General features: G+C 44.3%; 1 long non-coding RNA gene across 2 annotated transcripts; it reads left to right on the top strand.

Annotated features, from left to right (window-relative positions):
* Positions 1–32: 32 nt before the first annotated feature.
* On the top strand, positions 33–3,252 carry LOC140913279 (uncharacterized). Of its 2 annotated transcripts, none has more exons than XR_012159520.1 (2): positions 33–685; positions 1,036–3,252. It is a non-coding gene; the product is annotated as an uncharacterized lncRNA (long non-coding RNA). The 2 variants fall into 2 exon arrangements; XR_012159519.1 differs by having other exon boundaries at positions 33–456.
* The last annotated feature ends 20,327 nt before the right edge of the window (positions 3,253–23,579 follow it).

Below are 23,579 nucleotides of genomic sequence, written 5' to 3' on the forward strand. Positions count from 1 at the left end.
ACTGCAGCAGTACACATTTGACTGGTGCACACGTGAGTGTATCACAGGCTAGCGAGACGCAGACCTGAGGGTGCCAAGGGAAAACAGCCAGCCGTGTTCCCTCCTAGCTACTGCGGCTGGCGAGAAGGAAGCGCGCGCGCACACACACACACACACACACACACACACCCCGCCCCCACTCCCTCCAACCTCAGCACCGCCAAGAACCAGCCCAGCTCTGCGCCAGGCACCAGCAGCAAACACAGCAGGCATCCGGCTGAGGTTGGACGCCGCAGCCGCGTGGCCCGCGGGAGGGTGGGGGAGACCATCCCCTGTCAATGCCGCCAGCCGCGGCTCGCCGTGTGGCCAAGGCGAGGCAGCCAGGAGGAGGAGGAGGAGGAGGAGGAGGCGAGCTCTACGGCTTTGGTGGGAAGCCCGGGGAGCCCCGTCTCTGCCCCGGCGCCGGGCAGCGGCTCGGTGAGTGCGAACGGGAGCCAGCAAGGCAAAGAGAGACCGACTCCCTTTGTGAGGAGAGCCCAGGAGCGCCGGTCGCCGGGGGCTGCGGGAGGGCTCTCGGCGGATACTTACTGGAGTCTTTCCCTGGAGGAGGCGGCGGCTGCCGTGGGTTGTTCGCTGGAGTTTGCAGCCGGAGACACGCTTGACGAGCTACTCGCAGGGCAGCGCTGGGAGTCCTTGCCGCAGACGGGTGGGATGCTTGATCGTGCATCCTCCAGCCCTGTGTGCTCGGTGGGAGCCGCACAGCCGGGGCAACAAGACAGGGCGCACTCCATCCAGGAGCCTTCCCCTCTCCGTCCGCCCCCCTTTTAAGATACCTACAAAGCGCTGGCACCGGGCACATCCGAGCCAGGCGGTGGGGTTCAGCTGGCTCTTGGGGAGCCCTGCGGGAGGGGGAGGGGAGCAGAACTCGATGTTCCTTTGCCCTTCGGCGCCCTGAGGGGCCCCGGGGACTCTTGGGCTGCATTTTCCTTCGCAGTTACTAGACACCTGCTGTTCGCGTGCTAATTCTGCATCCTTCCTCCTCTCTCCCTGCTCCAGGTAACAAGCCTTTGACATCCAGCCAAAGATAGATGGGCCCCACTCCACTCCAGGAAGGAGCGGCTGGATCTTGAGCTAAAGTCACAATATTCGTGTTAAAAGAAAAGGAGGACTTGTGGCACCTTAGAGACTAACCAATTTATTTGAGCATGAGCTTTCGTGAGCTACAGCTCACTTCATCAGATGTTTACCGTGGAAACTGCAGCAGACTTTATATACACACAGAAATCATGAAACAATACCTCCTCCCACCCCACTGTCCTGCTGGTAATAGCTTATCTAAAGTGATCAACAGGTGGGCCATTTCCAGCACAAATCCAGGTTTTCTCACCCTCCACCCCCCGACACAAATTCACTCTCCTGCTGGTGCTGACTCTCCCACAGAGGGGTTGAAAACGACCGGAGTCCCCAAATGCGCGAGGTTAACCCTGCGCTGTCCCCTTTCTTTGACAGTGGAGACCAACCCTTTGTTGGCAGGGAACAGTCAGGCTCTGAAAAGAAATGGGGGTGAATAGGGAGGGGACCAGCTGGCTTCCTGAAGCCTTCAAACGTCCAGGGCCTGGGTGTCAGCAATCTAGATCTGCATGGTAGATTTCAATCATTAGGAGCCTGACTCTGTCAGGGCCTGGATCAGAACCCCCACTCCCTCCATCAGGGCTGCAGGAACAATTTGTATAGTGGGGGTACTGAGAGCTATTGAACCAAACTGTAAACTCTAAACCCTGATGATGGAAACCACTTCAAGCCAGGGGATCGGGCAGCACCCCTAGTTCCTGCATCCTTCTTTCCTGCACCTATGCCCTCCATTGTCAGGAGAGAGGTTCCCAATTCAAACCTGAGCCAAGCTGGAAATTGTTCATTTTGCCCCATCTCTGTTGTTGAACGATCCCCTCTGCGGCTGCCCTGCTGAAGCTGCCCTGGCTACTGTGCCCCGGGATTAAACCTGGGTAAGTGGTAACATGAAATCCCTGTTGTAGAAAACCAGTGTGGCGGCCCAACTTTCTCCTCCTACAAACTGTGGTTCTGGCTAGTAACAGAACCTGAATTTTGTTTTTTTAAATTAATTTCAGAAACATTTGTAAATACCCCAATCTTTGTCCAGCGCTGAACAAGAAGAAAGGAAAACCAATAGTGTGGCACCTCTTTAAGTGCATTTTGTTTGTTTGGGGGGGAGTCCCTAACATGAGACTTAGTTTTAAGAAACTAGTTTAAAGTAGCGCAGCAAGTTTTCAAGGAGTTAGGCCGTTGACTTCCTTCCTTTTCCCTAATCTCAACTCCCCTGCAGTTTGTGGTGTGTTGAACAGGAGAAGAGGAGGTTGCTGTGAGGGAAGACATGGAGGGAATGATAATGAGCCAGATTTGAATTTAACATGAGTGTAGTGATGACACCAGAAGCAGGAAGTATTTCATGGGAAAGCGAATCCCGCTGCATTCTGAAGAGGCTTTGGGATTCATGTTGACATTACTTCAGCAAACTGAATGGAAACAAAACTCAGATTAGGTTTTACATCTGTGCTGTACAATTGCTTTACAATGACTTTGATCATGAATAAGAAACCTTTGATGATTCAGGTATGTCTTTGCTTAGGCAAGCTGTTGAGAAGAATTCCAAACCCAGTGTCCACACATCACTAAAGGACTATTGATGCCATGCAAGAGTTTTAAATGAACTTGTGTGCTGTTACCTTTTACTCCCTAGCACTCATGAAAGATGCCATCTTGACACCCCTGGAGATTAAAGCCTTTATTTCTCCCACAGAACAGTTACAGCATGGATAGCAACCCAGCAAGCTTCACCCCCACACCTGTGAACTAGAAGTACCACCTTTAGTTATCTCAGTCTCCATAGCCCCTTTACTACTTCACCTTTCTGCTATGACTGCCAGCAGTTGCTGTGGTGGATTCTGTGCTGTGGACATCTGTCTTCTGAGAACTGGACTGAGATCACCAAACTCATTTTACAGAGGCTACTGGAAAGCCAACAGCTTTCAATTGCTGCCAGCCAGGGCTGGATTTAAATCTGTAGCCTGGGGTAAACATTTCATGTACTCCATTACCAAACTCCTGAGACATCTGGACCCTGATTGTCAGTGTTATCTTATGAAGAGGGATTTTCATATGTTCATAGTCATGTTTTAGTAAAACTGACCTCAGGGAAGTGCCTATATATTTGTTTGACTTACAGTATCTTAAAAATTCTAATTTTATATTACCACATTCCTGTCTCCTGCCTTTCACTGTTGTAAATGCACTTCCCAAACAGCATCTGCAAACTCTATATAAACATTTGTCTTGCTATCAGCCATATGGTTTAAGAGGCTTGTGGCAAATCAATAAGGTTTGTTTAAAAAGACAATCAGATACTGAACCACATGATGTCATATAACTTCTTTGCAATTAGTTATTATGTTGTGAGCAGACAAATCTTGCTCAATTATTTCAGTGCCTCAGAACTGTGATTTCTACTTCATGGACCAAATAAATACCTGGATTTAACTTCACTAAAATTAATGGGGGTTACACCATGGATGAATTTAGCACAATGAAATCTCCTCTCACAGCCTATGCAGCTGTTGCATAGGAACTTAACAGTCATCATTTGCAAATATGAGACCTTTCACCTTTTAGTGATATGGATTTCTAAGGAAAGAGCAAGCTTGTGTCTTGAAGCATAGTGCCTCAAGCTGTTGCACCTCTGATAAATGCAGCAGTCTTAGTACGGCTTACTGCCTACATTGTCTTTAAAAAATTCCAAGTAGTGCAGGATCCATCTTTCTACTTGCATAAGAGTATGCAGGATTGGGCCCCATAGCAGTAGCTCACAAGTTGGTTGGGTTTAAAACTGTATTTTCATTTAAGGCTCAATAGGAAGAGGTGCTGAGGGCCCTTAACTTCCATTAGAGTCAGTGGGAGTTGACACTCAATGCCTTACAGGGTTGGCATTACCATCCCAAGACAAAAGGCAACAAGGTTTGCTTTTAGAATGTTATTAACAGGAGGAAAAAATGTTAAGTGCCCTTTTATTATTCATTAGCAATATGGCATGAGTGATTTAGACACTGCTGTGATGTAACATATGGAATTTTCAGTGGTGCAGGTGAATAAATATTGTTTATTCATACTTAGATCCTAAAAGGTGAATTTGGGAAGAATAATAATGAAAGGTGTATTGATGCAGGAAATAACAGGTGATTTCTATATAAAATGCTGCCATTTCTTTGATGCATTGAGAAAACCAGATATGATTAGATTTAAAATACATATCAGTCTCTGAGACATCATGCTACTGCTATTAGATGATCTGCCTATTTTTCAAATATGTATACTAAATATAAAATTGTCTTCTGAAATCTTTCATCTCTGATTGAGAAGATTGTTCCACGTCTCACATTTGCTGTAGTTGCTCTCTCTGGTCATAGAAAAGCTGTAATCCATCTAGACCTCCTGCTGATGTCCTTCTGAGCTGTTTAATGTTGTGAAAATCCAAAAATGAAATGATTAAAAACTAAAAACCTGAAATAGAAAAAAGGGAAAGGAGACAAGCGACATTGCTACAGAGGAAAAAAATATTTAAAAAAAGAATTTACTCTGTACTCCCCACATAACTGGCATGACCTCACATTACCCATTCTTCAAATTCCACCTCAGATCTCTCACACACACACACACCCCAACTTAACCAAAACAAAATGAATATGGGAGTCAACATCAGAGACCAGATTCTCAGTTACAAGGATGCAGTTGGGGGCAAGGGCAGCTTTAAGACACTTTTGCTCTCTCCATATTCTGGGGCCATGCAGGGGCCTTGTGTGAATTAGAGCTGCTGCAGGACTTCTAATTTACACTCTGGCCAGAGAATAAGCACACTGAAGTGCACTCTGTCCACACTTGTGATATGCCACTGATCCACCCCACTATGCTGAGGATTTGGAGCAGGTCTGGTGTAAAGCCCTTACACCAGTTCTAAATTGGCTGAGTAGCCCTCTCCGTTCAGGGTAGTCTAGGAGGTCCATTTATACTCACTCAAAGGCCCTTTCATGCTGCTACAATGGTGTAAAGGGACATCAGAGTAACTGAGAATCAAACCCACTATGTATAGTGCAGTAAAGAGTAATCTCACATCTTTATTCTTATTCATCTCCCTGCAGTACCCATCTTTTTACCGGCTATGTGTTATGTTGCGTAATTAATTCATTTAGGGATTGATCCAGCAAGCATTACGTTCAGAAGTTAATGCTTATTCCTGTGAGTAATCCCACTGAAATTATTGATGCTACTTGGTAGCATGTGTTTACAGGATGGAGCCCCTAGATGTAAATTGCTTAGGGTAGAGACCCTGGCTGAAATTCCCAGCACAGGACTCAGGCCAGGGGAAGTGGGAGCTAAAGTGGCTCCACTATAGCACCTTCCCAGCTGCAGGGTGCTCTAGGAGCTGGAGAAGCTCATGGCATAACAAACCCTAGAACACTGCCTGTGGCAGCCTTGCCCCGCTGCATAGGGGCAGCAGTACCACAGATAATCTCTACAACGCCACGCACTACAACTCCATCCCCTTCCGACCCCTAAAATGCCTCACCCCAGACACACACCCACTATGCCAGGACTTATAAGGGTGTCCCTGAAAGTCAGCCTGTAGTTGTCTTCTTCACCCTCAGCTTCAGCGCTAGAAAGGGTCTCCCTTGGCCAGATCCAGGGCTTTTAGAGCCCCTTTACACCACTCCAGCCCCTTTACCTGGCAGACATGGGGCTCAGGCAGGGGTGAGAATCTCATTGCATGTCTTTTAATCTGTCTGTAATGCACTCGGCATATATCAGGCACTGAATACGCAATAGTATTATTATTAATTCGACTAATTAGATTGCTGTAAACAATTAAGCTCTTTCAGGAAAGTTTCTGTACTGTACAAGGGTCTCCCTGCTACAAACTATGCAGCTAAGATATTGCCCTGATTCTGATTCCACTTACACCTGTTTTACCTTAGTGTAACTTGATTTCAGTGGAATTACATCTGATTCACAGGCCAGGAGGGATTTTATAGCACTGTATACAGAAAGGTGGTTACCCTTCCCTTTCTGTTTATAACATAGCACTATTCCGTTTCTTTGTGTCATTTTCCTCCAAAAGATTTCTTGCCAGTTCAATGTGTAGTGCCATGGTAATAGATGGCTAAAATTCCAGAATTTTGGGGTTCAAATTCTAGTGATACTTAAGGATTTCTGTGATGTGAAAAGAAAAGCCAAACAGAGTCATGGAAGAGTATGTGTCAAATAAAGAAAACCTGTTTGATGTATTTCAGGACCCTGGACAGTTAAAAGCATATTCATGCCTCATGACTGGCCAATCCTTAAGCAAAGCAGGTACACACAGAGCTCCTTGCATCTGGTTAGCAGATCCAGCTTTTAACAAGGATTGCAATTGTCTATAGATTAAAGAACCAGTTGGTGACAGCTATTAACTCTTCTGCCATAACACCCTCATCTCAACTCTGCCCGTCATCCCAATGGAGTTTAAAATGTTGACACCTAGAATGATTTACCTCCCAGAGAGATAGAAATCATTTAACAAATTACAAATTCTACAAACTTAACTATTTGTGTATTTACACATATACCTGAAATAAAGGGGGATGGAAGGGAATGGGAGGGATGTGGTGCAGAAATGGAGGGATGCAAGGAACCACTGTGTTCAGTGAGCTCAACTTAGAGACACAGTGAAGCGTGTGACCCTCTAGACATGGGTAGGCTAAGACGGGATTAGTCACAAGGGAAATGGGGGACAAAATCCCTAGCATGGGAGGAAAAGGAAAATGGGGGCAAGAATGGAAGACCATAGTAAGAGGAAAGGAGGAATGGAGGACACAGAGAACCACTGGCATGGGCAAGGGGGGATAATTGACAATCAAGTTGTGGGAAGAGGGAGGCAGAGGGGACAAAACACCTGGCATATGGCAGAGGAGGTAATGGGGGACACATAGTGCCCCTAGCATGGAGAAGAAGGGGGTAACATTGTGATAATTGGGGCCTAGAAGGCCTAATTCAGCTGTGAGCCTAACTGTGGGAAAGTGTATGGAAGTTTGTAAACTGATTTAGTCATCTGTATCAAATGTTGATGGGAAAAAAGATAAGAAAATCCAACTCAGACTGTTACATGTGAAGAACGCATTCATCTAAACAAAAGGGCTTTGCTCTTATAACTCAAGGACTGTGCTGAGAACATACCCATCCTGGTACCGCGTGGTAGTACAGTTGTACTTAGGAGCAGATCAGATGGAAAGAAGAAACAAAGCAGGATCACACATGTCCACTGCTAAAGTCTCCACTGAAGTGATGGTGTCTCCATTTGTGTATCTGAAGAATTTTCTTCCCAAGAGAAAGGCCAGGAGGCCTTGTTCTTGATCAAGGAACTTTATTTTCACCTGTGAGTCTGAAAGTCATCATATCATCATGACATCCAGGCCTCAGTCCATCAGTGGGGATAGCTAACTGGCAGCACTGCAATAAGATTTGGATCTTTTTGTTTTCTGCCCCACTATTTTTTCCCCTATCCTATCTCTCACTCCCTCAGCTTTTCAATGGGTCCAAAAATCAACTGCACTGCATGCATTACCACAGCGAGATGAAACAGCCCATTCAGCTCGACCCTGTCTGAGGAGTAAGGGCCCAACCAAACAATATCCCTGACTGGAATGTGAGCCTGGGTCCAAGCAACAGGTTGTGACTGACCTGCCATCCAGTGTTCCAAGGTTACCACCAAAGCCATATTTCTTCCCACCTGTACTGTCCTGTCTCTCCTCCACCTTGTGCCTGTTAAAAACAGAAGTGATTATACCTCACATAACAGGACTGAGAGTAAAATTAACCCTTTCCTTTTCATCAAAGAAAGGTTGTTCATGAAAATAAAAGACTGATATTTTGCCTCCTAAAGGCAAGAGACTTTAATAGATTTTAATTAAGATTGCTTTGCATAATTACTCAGTTTCAGTGTAAGTGGTTGTTTTGATTTCTTGTATTTGATCAATAAACTTCCAATTTAAGAATGAATGCTGCTGGCTGTTCGCCAAGGAACCCAGGTCTCTGTAAAAAACACTGAACCTTTGTATCACTGATTTAATATTGTACTGTGAAAATTTAAACACCTTTAACTCTTTTGGCCCTAGATATCAATACAACAGCTCAAAAGTGAGGTAGGCCTTCTAGGCCCCAGTTGTTACCACAGGACAAACATATCCCTTGGCATGAGGGGAAGGAAGGGGGTTGCAGGGAATCCCTGAAAGAGATGGGGTTGGCAAAGGTGCACACAGGAAGTCTATGTAGGAATGGAAAGCGCAAGGAGCCCCTGATGTGTGCTGTGAGCCCAGCCCACACAAACTATTGAAGTGTGTAAGCCTTTAGCGTATCCAGATCTTGGAGAAAAAAAAATTCCTCTAGTCTGGTGCTTCTCAATGAGAGAAGCAAAGAGAAAAAATTGACAGATTGCATTTAAAAGGTCACAGTATATCTCTGCATATTGTTTGTTTGATTTATTTTTTTCCTTATTTCTTGAGGAAAGTGAAAAAGTCTCTCTTTAATAAATACACTCAATTTATAGTAAAACAAAGGTTAGATATTAAAAATAAAGTTGCTTATAACCTAATACCAACTTTTTGTCGTATAGGTACAGTGTTTTCTGCTGCAGGTGAGTTGTCAATTAGTGAAGAAAAGAAGTTTGCTGCGGGTGATATTCCCTAATTTAGCTAATCTACTCTGCCACAAGACAGTCAGGTATAGGGAACTAACGCACCATTATGCTGCATGCTGAAGTAACCTTATCAGCAATACAGGCCACTCCAGTTAGTGATAAGGATGCCAACATGTGCCGATAATCAGTTATGGAAGATAATTCAGATCTCCAGAAATACATCTGTGAAATTCCACACATTGATCATCAGTTAAAAACAAAGAAACTTTGGATGCCACAGACGTTTTTGGTGTATTTCTAAAGACTTATCCTGCCATCTCTCTATGCACAGAAATATTGACATCAGTGGGGGGTTCACAGTTCTCATCAAGTATTCTTGCAATTTTGAAATGAGGATGTTGATGGGAGGAACTAAGAAGTCAGAGCTGCTTCCATGATTGTTTCCCTATGAAACAATTGCTCAGCAACAGCAAACATGTAAACTTTCTTCCTCTCTATTTAAATTACTGTTTAAAGAAACAATTCTTCATTTCCCAGTGTAACGCTCAGAGGTTTGCATGTATTTTCATTGTGCAACAAACAGACATAAGATTAATTTTTAATCTTTTGCCTATTGCATTCTTCATTAAATCTTTCACAAAATAACCATACACCGTGTATTCTGAGTGAATATCAATCTATTTAGCAGAAGGAAACAATTTCTAGCCAGGATTAGGAGCAATCACACCACATTCTCTTACAGTACTGCTTTCTTTGTCTTTATTTTTCAGTTCTCAGGACCATGCATATAATTAAGAATAAGCCCTGATACCCTGTGGATCATAAAACAAAAATATCTGTCAGGCGTATCATCATGTCTACAAAATAAGTGCTAGACATATGTCAAAAATATTTAAGATCAACAAAGTGAAAATGTCCTTCAAAGATTAAACTCTGTAAAGTTAGTGTTCTAGAGAAATACATAGATTGTACCTTTAGGCATAGCCCTGTGTAAGGAGTGGCAGATAGCTCCACCTCCCCCAGATGACCAGGGCAAAGGGAGCATAGGAGGCTAGAGAATGTGGCCCCAAGTATATTTCTGTTCTCGTAATACAAAACGTTGCATAGTATTTAAGGGTATTTGGAACTATGCACTGATCCTGGGCTAGACTTCAGATCATTTTCACGTTCATCAACATGGTTCAGATTGGCAATACCAGTGCAGGTTAACAACATTAAATATACCTGTCATGCTGCCTGAAGTGGCTCACAACTGTGAGTGCCAAGCTCAGGTGAGACTGTCAGAAAACAGGGCAGACACCCCAAACTCGTGGTATATTCTATCATTAGATTTCACCAAGCCAGTAACAAATGTGCACTCCTGGAACATGATATTAGTCTTACCATGGAGTCACAAACAGTCCCCTTAGACTCTCCAGCCTACCTTGCAACCCAGACAAACTGGACTTTGTGATACTGGTCTCTATACCAAATATCACATCACATTAGATTACCCCAAACCCCAAAGGATCAGTTGCTTACCCTAGGTCAATGGATAAGATCAATCTCATACCAAAGAAAATGCTGGCAGCCAACTTCTCTAGTAAACTAACTAAAGATTTGTTAGCTCATAAAAAGAAGGTAGAGTTATTGAGAGGTTAAAGCAGGTAAAATACATTAACAGGTGAGTCTAAGTTTGTAAGTCCAAAATGATAGCAGAGATGTAGTAATCTACTGGTTTTCCGTAAATCTCTCAGGGTTACCCAAAATAACTTTGGGCCAGATGCAAGACAGAGATACCCACTTCCCTGTGAGTGTCCAAATAGTACAGAAATACTGGATCTTTTTTTGAATACATATTTATAGCTCTTTTACACAGAGAGCAAGCTGACAGTTTCTGTACCCACATGGGCCTTCCTTTGTTGGCTGTGAGTGAGGAATGCAGATTGAATCTTTGAATTTCCATTGTTGAACACAATGATCCTTGTCTTGAAGTTAGCATTCTGCTTCCTTTGCATTCACAAGTAATTTAGTTCAGTGATATACATAATGCAGTTGCCTGCCATTACATTATAATAGGGATAGATAAGTGAAAACAATACAAGTAACATTTCATTAGTTTTCATGCAGTCTCATCAAACATCTTCTCATTTTAGCACTAACACACACTTTGGTCTAGGGTTATCTAATTACAGGGTATACATAATGTAATCCCATAGCAATCAACAAGTTACAGATAAGTGAAGACAATATCATTCACATTTCCTTTGAACTAAATTAACGCTCAAGTGAATTAGTACACAACATTTTTTTTATCTTCACACAAAAATGAACTGGCCTATTGCTCTCATCTGAGCTGGTCTGTCAGCATCACAATCCCATCTAAACACATTGGACAGGTTCATAACAAATACTTCTAATGTATAAATATTATAGTTTGGATTCTGACCTCACACTGGTGAGGATCCAGAGTAATTTCACTGAAGTCACTGGAATTACATCTGTGTTAGTGAAAGTAGAATCAAGCTCCAAATGGTCAAACTATGGGGGAACGTGAGCTTCATCATGACCTGGATATAGATAAAAGCCATCAAATCTTGCTAATGCTGCATCGTTAAGAGTCGGATGCCATAATCCATTCTGACATTTCTTTACATTAATAATTTATGTCCAGTCTCTTCCAATGTGGGTGATGTGAGGGCATCATAGTTTCCAAGTCATGGCACTGAAGGGGATCAGGGACTAGGTTACGGCTTTCAGTGTCAGTGGTATCTTGTGAAAATATCTCTAGATTTGTGATTTTAGATGATAGTACTCAAGGCTGTTTATGCAATTTAGGTTGAAATGCCCTTTCTGGCACAAGTCCCTCTTTCCTCCCAAATACAGCAAGCATGTAGATCTAGACATTTTTTAACACATGCCTATCACATGTTTGGTGGTTAAGGTGCAAAAAGCCCCTGCCGTGCATAAAATTACACACTTTTCAGATGACCCAGTGAGAGTCGCATAGTTGAATTGAACTATTAGACCCTAATTCCAGCAAAAGAACTGAACAGCCTACATCTGAGTTATAGGCCTATATGGTCTTCTCCTGCACAAAAAAATTCACAGCTGGGAACAAACTATTATTAAGACTCTGGGGCTCTGTAAGAATCATGGAGTTTGTGGATTTTCCTCCTGATCCACAGAACTAGCAGAGGTGTGGCACTGGCAGGAGACAGGGCCAAGAACTGCAACATAGGGCCAGGGAACCCCAGGTACCCAAACCCACATAGCCACAGGTCTCAGCCAACTACATGCAGGAACTCAGCACATGATTCTCTCCTTCCATGCTCCCACTAACTCTAGCAGAAAACAGTGCTACCACTCGCTGCTGGGCTCCAGCTGCATTCTGTGACTTGGTAAGGGGCAGTGTTCACAACCGAGGTTAATGTTGGTTCACGCAGCATTACTTTGCGAAACATTTTACTGCAAGCTTTGCTCAGATGTTGAGATAGAGCATGCCACTTAGTGGAACTCCTCCCTCCAGCCCCATCACCCTCTCCATTTTCCCACAGGAAAATAGACTATGCAAATTTTTGCAGATGGCAGTTAATGCAATTACAGTATAGAATGTGGGGAGAAGCCTGTATAACCATCACTCCCCTTGACCCAGGCATATTATGGCTTTCATTAGCACTTTGTTCCTGAATAGTAGGGAAAAGCATCAGCATCACAGTGAACATTTAAGGAGATGACTGCAGCTTCTGCATTAATCATCATAATTCCTTTTACAGCATTCAAAAGTAATAGTAAGGATTTTACAGAACATATAAAACACGAGGTCCTTGCCCTGAAGAACTTTACTACATTCTCTGTTGTGGAAAATATATGCTCTATGGACCATATGCAGACTGAGGACAATTCATGGTTCCAGTATTTGAAAGGTTTGCATTCTAAATCACATGGATCTCCAGATCTGCACATCTTCTACACATCCAGTGCCAGGTCTCCAAATGGTGACATGGCTTTGAGATATGTATATTTGAAGCAAAATTAAATAAGTTGTATTATTCCTATTCTACTGTTTGAAATAGATAAATCTGGAAGCAATCTGATGAGTGTAAATTACAAGTTACTTTTTAAGAAATAATAAAATAATACTCATGAATTATGTAGCCCACTGTGTGCCTGGGACTGTAAAAGCAAGCAGGAAAATAATCTTTTCCCAAAAGGTCTGTGATGTGGTTTAACCCCTGTGTAGTGGGGTGGTCACCTGCTCCGGCCCTGGAGGGGTTAAAACAGCCCTAGGATAGGGCTGCCCTGGGGAGCCAATAGGCTAGGCTGATTGGGGAAGCCACCACAGCTGAGGCCATGCCTTAATCAGGCCACAGCTGGTCCTATAAAAGGCTGTGAGCCAGGCACTCAGGCAGAGTCTCTCTTTTGCTGTGATGAGAGAAGGATCTGGTTGCCTGGCAGCTGAGCAGGGTACCTAGAGTGGAGCAGGGCTGGGGAAAGGCCAGAGGAGCCCCAGACTGGAGAACCCCCAGACTGCAGGCCTTGTTGAAGGCCCAAAGCAGGTATTGGGGTTGCAGAGGGGCAGCCCAGGGTTAGACAAAGGCAGCAGGTCCAAACCCTCCTTGCTGATGAGTGGTTTACAGACTGCAGTCTACCCCAGTGAGCAGGGGCTAGATGGTGACTGGCAGTAGCCACTGAGTCAAGGTGGGGATAGAGGGGTGGGGGTTCCCCTGGGAGGGGAGACCCAGAGTGTGGGGGTACTACTGGGGCAGAATCCCAAGGTAAAGGGCACTGGGGTCTGGGAGGGACATGGGGCCAGTGGGAGGTGAGACACTGGCCTACAGAGGATGCTCTGTAAGCTGAAAAAGAGCTAACTTGCAGGTGACCAGCAGGAGGTGCTGCACTGGTAAGTCATTGCCCTGCTACACCCTGTCACCTGCAGGGCAAAGAAAAAGAACCCTCATTAGTCATGCTGTGCACCTAATTAACTAGTTGCCTCCTGGCCAGAAGAGGCAGAGCTAGCCCTTATAAGAAAACCCAGGGAGTTACCTCCCTCTGGGAAGGCAGACTGAAGAAGGCTATGTGGACAGAACTGATCCTTTTGCAGGCCCTGGGAAGGGAGCAAGATCTAGGGGTGGACTGCAGAGGCAGAAAGAGAACCCCAAAGGGAACAGAGTAGGCTTCTGTTGGAGGGAGCCCTGAGATAGCATCTCTAATTAGAAACAGAATATTTCAGTAACCCAAGGGGGCAGAAGAATTATTCAGATTCATTTGGACTTGTTCATGATACCCTGGAAGGTGTTTGAACTTTGATTTGGCTGGAGGGCCAAGCCATGGAAGACCCAGCAAAAAGCAGATGCCCTGCAGTAGTCACTGGTGCTGAGGATACTGGCAACATTACACACAGACGTAAGGGGGGACTCCAAGGGTGAGTATGCTTCTGTGATGCATTGGGAGCTATTGCACAGCATCCCCCTCCTACTGGGCCAGGTTTTGCTCTTCAGGAGCTGCTTCACTCCCTGGATAATTCTGTCTGTGCTCTCTCCAAAGAATCCAGGGAAGCAGTTGCTAGCTGAGTTAGCTGTTTTAACTCTTCTTAACAAATCAAATGTCACAGATTCCTCTCTCAAAGCATGCTGGGTAGTCCCTTCCCCAAGTTTGTCCCTCACACTGATACCTTCAGCAACCCAAAATTCCTGGCTCTTACCTCAGACTTGGTCATCAAGGATTTCACAGTTTCCCTTCTATCCATTTGGTTTCTGGAACACTTCCTTTCTGCGGTGGCTCCAGTAGCAGTCCATTGGGAGCACAGCCCTTCAGCTTTCTGAAGGGTGTTGCAGTCTTAATTCTCCATCTGCTGCTGCTCTCTTCTATAAGGATCAGCTAATTAAGTTCCAGCTCTCTGCTCAGGTGTAGTGGATGGCTAAGCAGCCAGCTGTAGGCTTCTGATACCAGAGGAATGGTATCCCTTACAAGTTCACAGCCCCCTTGCAAGGTCTTATAAGTGAGGAATAACTTGCTTTCTTGTACTTGAGAAGATGCATTGCCACCAGAGTTTCTGTACAGAGCTCTAACTGCAAATTCATGTGGATTTTACATACTCTCTGGACTTGGAGAAAACAAAGCAAAGCAATGAATAAATCACATGGATTACACTGGCTCCAAAATGTAATGTTGACAAGTACAATTTTGATCATGTTCTCTATTTTATTGTTTCAAAGCACTCTGTGGGCAAGAACATAATGGACTAGGAACTGTAATGTGCAAAAGGGATTGCAGAACTGTCACATATGGCATGACTGTCAGTGAAGTGAAAACCACACTGTACACTGGCTGTTAAGCTATGGCTTGTCACAACTAGGTGGTATGCCACTGCCCGCGAACCAGCCGGTGACATGCCTTTCACAGAATTCTGCAACCTGCTAGAAGAAATGCTGCAATGTGTATCGTTGGGTGTAGTAAATTTCTGAACTATATGTACTGAAGAGCATGTATGAACTGGGTACAATTATATCCAGATTATACTTTTCTGATGGAGAAATGCAGTGCATCTAACTTCCCCAATCCACATAAGGCTCAATTTAGCCCACTGTTTACATACAAGTCTGAGTCACCTTTCAGTTTGAATTTAAACATTGCTTGTGTCTCTTTTCTGCCAGTGGAGGATGGGGTCCTGAAGTGGCTGCAGTGATTCCTGTATGTAAAGTATGTAAGTGCTCTGGCTGAAAGGCACTATGTAAATTATCATGAGTTACACATGTACATCATATTTGTCAATAAAGATACTGATATTTTTAAACTTGTATTTTTAATTTGCTTAATTACTTTCCTGTCGCACTATGAAGCGGAACACTGAGGCATGGCTAATCTCCTGTTCCAAGAGATTGACACACTTGTTAAACAGCTAAATAAAAATTATTAGCCCTAGAAAATGCATGCGTGCCTCTCTGTCTCTCTCACGCTTTCTGTCATAACCATACAGCTTAGAATTCCTCCTTACTTGAAGTGGTTAAGAAGCTCAAATAACCTGGTTGGCACCTGACCAATGGGGAAAGAAGATACTTTCAAACTGGGGGTGGGGGAGGCTGCTTTATGTCCTTTTACAATCCACAACTATTAGTTAATAATAATATTAATAATCAGCTTCTTTTATCCCATTGACTTCAGTGGTGTTACATGGGGGACAGATTTGACCCAATGCTTAGCCACCTTTGTTAAAATACTTTGAGATCTGTAGATTGTAAGGCCTACAGATAAGTGCTAAGTATTATTCCCATTTTTTCTGATGAGGAATTAAGCACAGAGAGCTTAAGGCCAAAATATCCAAATTGTGCACTGACTTTGGGTGTCTGAGTTTTCGGCACCTGAAAGTGACATAGGTTAGATCAGTGAACATTTTTGAAAACTTGCCTGCACATGTCTTGCTCAAGTTCACAAAAGTCAGTGGCGGAACTGAGAACAGAACCTTAAGGGTATATCTGTACTGCAGTGTAAGCCTTGTCTCAGACTCAGGCTTGAGTCCAAATCCTGCTTCTGTCTACATACATCTATCAGACTCAGGCTTGGACCTAGGGTCCTAATATCCTGTGTCTTTGGAGAGTTTGAGCTCAAGTCAAGCTGGGAGCCAGGGCCTGAGCCCTATTGCTTTGCTGCATACATGCAGCCGCTGCAACTCGGGTCCTGAGTGTCCCCCAAAAGTAGACCACTTCCTTTGTCCTCTCTATCCCAAGAATCTCCAGTTGATTCCAGGGAAGCAGCCAGCCTTTGGTGAGTCAGTGTTTAATACTTCCATCGTTTTCTGAACACTGAGCAGCAAACACACCGTCCGAGAGCCTTCTGTGTTTGCAACAGAGACTCAACAGAAGCAGCCTTTTGCAAAGTGCACTGCTTCGGGGTCACAGAGCGCAGCCATATTTTGGTGAATCTCTGGTGTGGGGCCAGAAAACAATGGAATTTAATAAAAGGCAACTAGTGACAGATGATGTGGAAAAAGAATGACCTTGCATACCAACATATAGCAAAGGACCTGGCAATGTTGCAATGTACCAGACCAGTGAGTGCAGGGAGCAGATTAAGTGGCTCAAGACAGAGTATTGGAAAACCATGGACCAGAACCGCACCTTGGGCAAGTTCCCGACATAATGTCCTATTCATGGGCAGCTGGTGACCTGGCCGCCTGGGGAGGCTAATCCCTGGCCCTGCCTCTCCCCTGCTGGCACCCCCCCACACAGGAGCCCAAAGCACCCCCACCTCAGCCTCTCAGCCCCAGCACTGGACAGCCAGGGGCAGGGGCGAGGCCCAAGCCCCAGTGCACCGCATCCTCAACACCCTTAGCCCCTGGAGAGCATAGCCACACACATTTCCCTCCCCCCCCGTCCCCCTGCTCAGGCAGCCAGGTGGTGCGGTCACTGCATCCCCAGCTCTGGAGCTTGGGCGGCCAGGCAGTATGGTCGCCATGGCCCCAGCCCCAGTGCTTGGACGGCTGCGCTGCGTGGTTGCTGCGGCCCCAGCCCTGGGACTCTGGGCAGCCCCCAGTCCTGGTACTGGGGCAGCTAGCCCTGGAGTACCAGACAGGCAGCATAGCCCAGCACCAGCCACCCCAGTGGCCTCAAGTCCCAGCAGGAGACATGCTGGCCTGGGGGCAAGGTCACCCTAGGCTGTTTGGGGAGGCACAGCCTCCCCTTGCCTGTGATACCCACAGTCCATAACCCCATTTTATGGTGAGTTTGACTGGGTGACTCTGTTGCTGAATCCAGTCCCTAAGGAGGGTTTGGAGCAGAAGCAGCAGCATATCGTGGGGTTGTATTTAGAGGAGCAGATTGATGAGCCCACTGCGGAGCCTGCAGCAGACATGGAAGGGACAGAAGCTGTCCCTGAGCTGTGTAAATTTCTGGCTCCATTTTAATTTTCATTAATATAGGAATGGGTGGGATTGCTGTTATATGAACCAATGCAAAAGTTATTAGAAGCCCCAGCTAGCAGCATATAGCCACTAATGGCAGACTGTATGCCTCCAGTGCCTTGGATCCACTTCCCCCCCACACACAGACACACACAGACAGACAGAAGGGAGAACACAATGGTGAGTGGGAAATGCAAACTGCAAACAGGCCTTGAAAGTGACTTTTTATTGGAGAAGGCACAGATTCTTTTTGATAGGGCATTCCAGTTTCTTTAAAATAATAACCTTATGTTGCCATGCCTGTAAGTATGCCGCTCTGTAACCACTCAACAATGTATCTAGGTGCCTGGAAACAGTGAACAATGGGGGGAGGTGGAAATATTTTCAAATTACAAATCTAGTCCATTTCTGTTAAAGGTAGTCCATAGGTGACAAAATAATTTGTGCAAAATTCAACTGGGCTTTGAAATTTTGTCCAGAAATGTGGTGGGGAGAGAGGTTGGGGGATAAGGAGGATGGCTGTGGAGTTCTGTGTGTTTGCATGCAGCCAAAACAGGCAAAGCCATATAGATGCTTATGTAGCAGCTTGTTGATTCCCTCAAATTCTGACCCAATCCTGAGTGTTGATAGCTGCAAACTTTTCCTGGAGCAGGAACTTCAGATACATAGTCCCATTTCGGGGAAGGAAGTATTTTCCAGGGCCACTTCAGTAGCTGACCAGCCCACTCCACTCACAGATGTGCTATTCAGTCTCTTGATATATTTGAATACTTCAGCTGCATACATTGCAGGTTTCCCACCAGCAGCTTGGAATAAAATCTCCCTTTGCCAATTGGGCACCACAGGAACAGTTATGTCCTGCAACATGTGAAAGGCCTGAAATGATAGAAAAAGCTTCTTGTAGCACAGCCCTGATAGCAACTCCTCCTCCTTCCCACCCCCTTCCCTGCAAACACAAGTAGTTCTGGAATTTTTAGAAAGCAAAAACCAGCTTTGAATTTTTTTAAAATTTACCATTGCCTCTGCACTTCTTTCACTGCAATTAACCAGACTGTGTCCAGTGAGCTTCTGTGGTCTGAAGCAGCCCTCTCACAATATATTGAAGTTCAGTTTGGAAAAGTAACATTTTATATCCTTGAAATTCCACAAGGATTGTTTCTGTGCTTCTGCACTGAGCAATGTGACACAATAACCCTCTATGTCTTGTCCTGCTCCAGGCCCCTTAACCTCTATTGGCTGCAGTACCTCCACGCCTGGGCCAATGTACCATCCTGGACCATTCCAAGAGGAAGCGTTTCCCTGAACTTCTGGACAGGGCAAACAAGCAGGTCCAGACAGAGGGACTTATGGCTAGACACAGGCATAAGGAAAGGCTGAGGCTGGCTGCACAGCTTGAGGGCAGGGTTTCAATGCAGGAGCAGGCATGTACTTTGCAGTTCCTGGAACAGGAATGGCAGCTAAGGGAGCTCAGCAGAAAGAACTGTTTGAATGGCTAATATCACTAATGGCAGCAAGAGTAACAGCTTCTGCTGCATCAGTCACGGCCAGTGCCCCTCCACGGTACCCTATGATGCAGTCCAGAAACAGCTTGGAAAACTCCAGGGGTGCGTGATCCATGCAATGGGGCCCAATGAGCAGCTGGGCAGAGCAACCTTGCCCCATGCAGCCCACCATATTGACCCCTGCCCCTGTGGATTGCTCCACCCCACCTCCCTGGGCACCAAATGTGGCAAACGGGAAAAGAAGAGAAAGAACAGGGGGCCAGGGGCCATGGAACAGTAGGGGGTTCTATCTTGTACATAGGTTACCTGTTTTCACTTGTTCACTTGGGTTTTTTTTCTGGCAGAGTGGGGTTAGGTTATTTTGTTTATTTGTATCTTTAAGATTCTGTTACTAATGTTGTGGTGTGGTAATGGCAGCTGGCCTGCCAGGCAACAACTGAATATTATACTTGTATTGATAAACATGCATTAGAACACTTATTTCATCAAGAAAATTTATTGCTATCACTGTATCGCATCACAATGTGTATTTAAAATAAAGGTGAACACATGATCAGGGACAATTAGGAATTAGTATGTAAACAATATTTCTCACTACAGTTATCTACTTCAATCACTACCTTACCTCAGTCCATACTGTGAATCAACTGCCATCACCACCACCATTTCAAAAGTTGTCACATCATTCATAAGTACATTGCCCGGCAATCAAGCCCTTCCTGAGCACTGAAATCCCCACAATCAATGAACCCCTTCCTTATCCCCCACAAGCACATTCATAAGAGTACTATTCCCCCTCTTCCATTGGATCATGAAAGTCCATAACGTAGGGCCACAAAGCATCCCTGACTTCTGTTGCATGGGTGCATCCAGCTGTGGTAGGTGAACTTTTAACCAGGATAATCATACTTGATGGATTGTAACTTTTCCATTGACACCTTACATGATACAGTTTGTATCAAATTGAATGCAACTGTGCAATAGTAGGGGCAACAATGATATAAATGGTCATCTTCAATCATACTGCATCACACTTAACATATAAAATAGTAGTCTTAATGTATATTAATATTCCTGATTATTAATTATTAGTACTAAGCATTTGCCTACGGCACAATAGATGGTCATATCACCTTACAGAAAGAATAAAGACACTAATAAAGTATTTTAGTCCCAGTCCCTTCTCTTCCCCTCAGAGCAGCGACATGAGAGATATCCATTGCCTAACAATGGAATGTCATTAGTAGGTATCAGCAAACTCCTAGGATTTGGACAGACTGCTTAAATGCACTTATAAAACTATTGCTTCCTCTGCCGGATCAGAGGAATGTTTTTCTTACTAGACAGTAGTATCAGAGTCAACTGCAAGGTTAATGGTCTGAGTTTACCAGTTAGGGATTGCTCCATGACCGCATCAGCCTGCTGAGGAACTAGTGATGGATCCAGTGTGGTAACACAGGGAAGTCTGATGTGGGAGTGATCCCTGATTGGCAAAGGACACTGTTGCCAAACCTAGAGATTAGCAATCAGAATAAAAACCCAAATAAACCCATGAGATTTATTTCCAGAACAGCCAACACTCAGAATGCAGAAGAACAAAACATTTTTGGCAATTTTAAAAGGGTCTCTCTGTCAAGAGGGAGAGGAGTTTTTGGGGGAAGGCAGACTGAGATACATGACATCCCACTTGGGTCGCCCGGAGAAGTTAGGCCTGCCTACGTTACCATCAGGGGATTGTAAGCCTTAGGCTGTGTCTACACTGCCACTTTCAGGACCAAAACTTTAGTCATTCAGGGGTGTGAAAAAACATACCCCCCCCCAAGCAACAAAAGTTATAGCACTGAAAGGTGCCAGTATAGACAGCGCTTTATCACCGAGAGCCACACTCCCAGCAATAAAGCTACCACTGATCGTTCGGGGTTGTTTTTTTTTTTATCACGAGGAGAGCTATCCCCTGGCGATAAAGCGTGACTACACTACCCACGTCACAGGACTGCCGCAGCCACGCTGTAATGTGGGCAGTGTAGACATAACCCTTAGGTAAGATAGACATGCATAGACTGTGGTTTTAAAATAATTTTTCTCTAAAGGCTTTGTTTCAACTGTGGAAATAAATAATGTCTGGGTTTTAAGAAGGCTGCTTGATCGCAGATTTACCACTGATCACGGACTACTGAAGAGAAGAACCACAGGTGTCCAATCTCAGTCAGACTTGCTGGGTAAGTCCACATGATACACAGGGTGTTGTAGCCCTGGGTCCAGTCTATGAATAAAATAATTGCAAAATTCCACCCCAGGAAAGGTAAAGGCACAAGGTCTGCCACCTGAGGGGGTGCGCTCAGACAAAGACCATAAAGGGGACAGAGATGCAGCTAGCCCAGCAACCATGAAACTTGCAACATGTTCCCAGTGCAATATGGCACCATGACCTGTTGCACTGTGTCCTGAAAAGAGTGGAAAAAACCACTACTGGGGAAAGGTGCCTGGGTATTCAATGCTGTGCTTCCTGTTTGTCAATTAGGGGAAAATATTGCAGACTCATTTGCATCACAGCTCCCTTTGTAGTGAGAGAGCTATTTCTCTTGTTTAGATGAGCCACTCTGACTGATCCAGCCCTCTTTCAGCCTTGTTTTTGGTCAATAAATGTAGGCACATCCTGGTGCATTTGTGCACTGTTATATGTTTAAGCCCATTGTTTATACTTCTGGAGATATTCCAGCAGGTAAGAATGTGCCACCCTTAAAGCCAACAGGAAAAAGATTTACAAGAGGCAAAGGGAGTGTGAGGTACTTTAACAGCAGCAATGAGGCCATCTCAGCACAAGTGAAACTGGTGAGAAATGCAGGAAGCTCTGAAGTGTGTTGGCATAGGAGGGCAAGAATTTCAGACCCAGGGCATCTTTAATGTAACGTGGCAGCTGATGAGCAGAAAAACAATAGAAATAGCTACATTCTTTAAGTGATAGGGACAGGTTGCCTAGTATCAGGGAACAGCTGTGATACTCCTGAAATTTTTGGCGCTCACAATTAGAGTTGGCTTTTTTAATTCTCAGACTTTACCCACTAGGTGGTGGAGAGAATTGAGAGGTTCAGAAAGAGAGACGGTGTAAGGGAAGGATCATTTGTGCTAGGCTGATTAGCCTGGTTACTGTCTGACAGTTACACTGCTGGGAACTTAGGGGGTTTTTTCTGGATGAAGGAATCATTCAGAAAATATCAAACTAGTTAAGAGAGAGAAAGCACAAGAGAAGGAAGTATCTTCTGTATTATCTGCATCAAGTTCTAGCTTAAGCATATAAGTAAGGTTGTGTTTTATGACAATTTATTTTGATGTTCTGTAGCAGTAAATATCTTACTTAAGATAACTGTAGTATTTTATTTTAGATAACAGGAAATAAAATCATATTAATACAATCTTTGTTTCCATCATTTGAGGGTTTAGACTAGGATTTTCAAAGTAGCCTAACACAGTTAGGCACCCAAATTCCATTAAAATTCAATGGGATTTGGGCACTTAACTCTATTTGGCTCCTTTGAAAATCCCACTTACCATTTAACATGTAATTGAGCATTCATTTCACTTTTTCCACTGTGTAAGAGCTCCTGTAGGTTCAGGGTGGGTAATGAGGAACCAAGAGGATTGCTGCTCTCACAGCCAGAAGAAACGTAACATGTAAAACAAAACTGATGCTCTGTGCACATAAAGGAACTTCCCCAAACCTCAAGGGAGGATCTGGCCATGGCAAAAAACAGGGTACTTGTAACATCATGATTCATACATGTGCTTAGATACCATGATGAGAGGCACTTTAGGAAAACCTAGATAGACAGACAGACTGACTGACTGACAATCCCAGGACCAAAAGGGTCCCAAGGTGTACCCCTTCTCTTCTACTTTCTCCCAGCAAATTTAAAATAATTTCCAAAGGAAATAATTTTTTTACACAATACACAATTAGACTGGAGAATGCATTGCTACAAGATATCAAGTTTCCAAAAAGGATCGGCTGTTTATATAGCTAATAAGAATATCCAGTGTTAAAATAGAGGAGCTAAAAATGTTGAATGGGATATAAATATTAATATTTCAAGGCATAAGCTAACCACTAACCAATGGAGGTTAGGAAGAAACTTTGCCTAAAGGCAAATTATTTTGCAGTTCTCTTCCTTCCTCTCTAGTATTTAATGCTGGCAACTGTCAGATAGAATATTGGACTAGATAAGACCATTGGTCCAATCCAGCATGGCAATTTCCATGTCCCTATACGTTAATGGGAGTTTTGTCTGAGTTAGGAGTAAGAACAGAGCCCATGTAAATACTATTTCATTGTTTTTGTAATAAGTTTGAACTTACTCCTTTGTAATAAGTTTGAAGTTCCAGGTTTATTCAAACACTTCTCCATGGATGCCAGGAAAGGCAGCAAACCATATATTTTACCCATAATCAAATTTATCTTTTTGGATGATGGGAAGGAATTACTTGCAGA

This window comes from Lepidochelys kempii, chromosome 6 (assembly GCF_965140265.1).
Source record: "Lepidochelys kempii isolate rLepKem1 chromosome 6, rLepKem1.hap2, whole genome shotgun sequence".
NCBI lineage: Eukaryota > Metazoa > Chordata > Testudines > Cheloniidae > Lepidochelys > Lepidochelys kempii.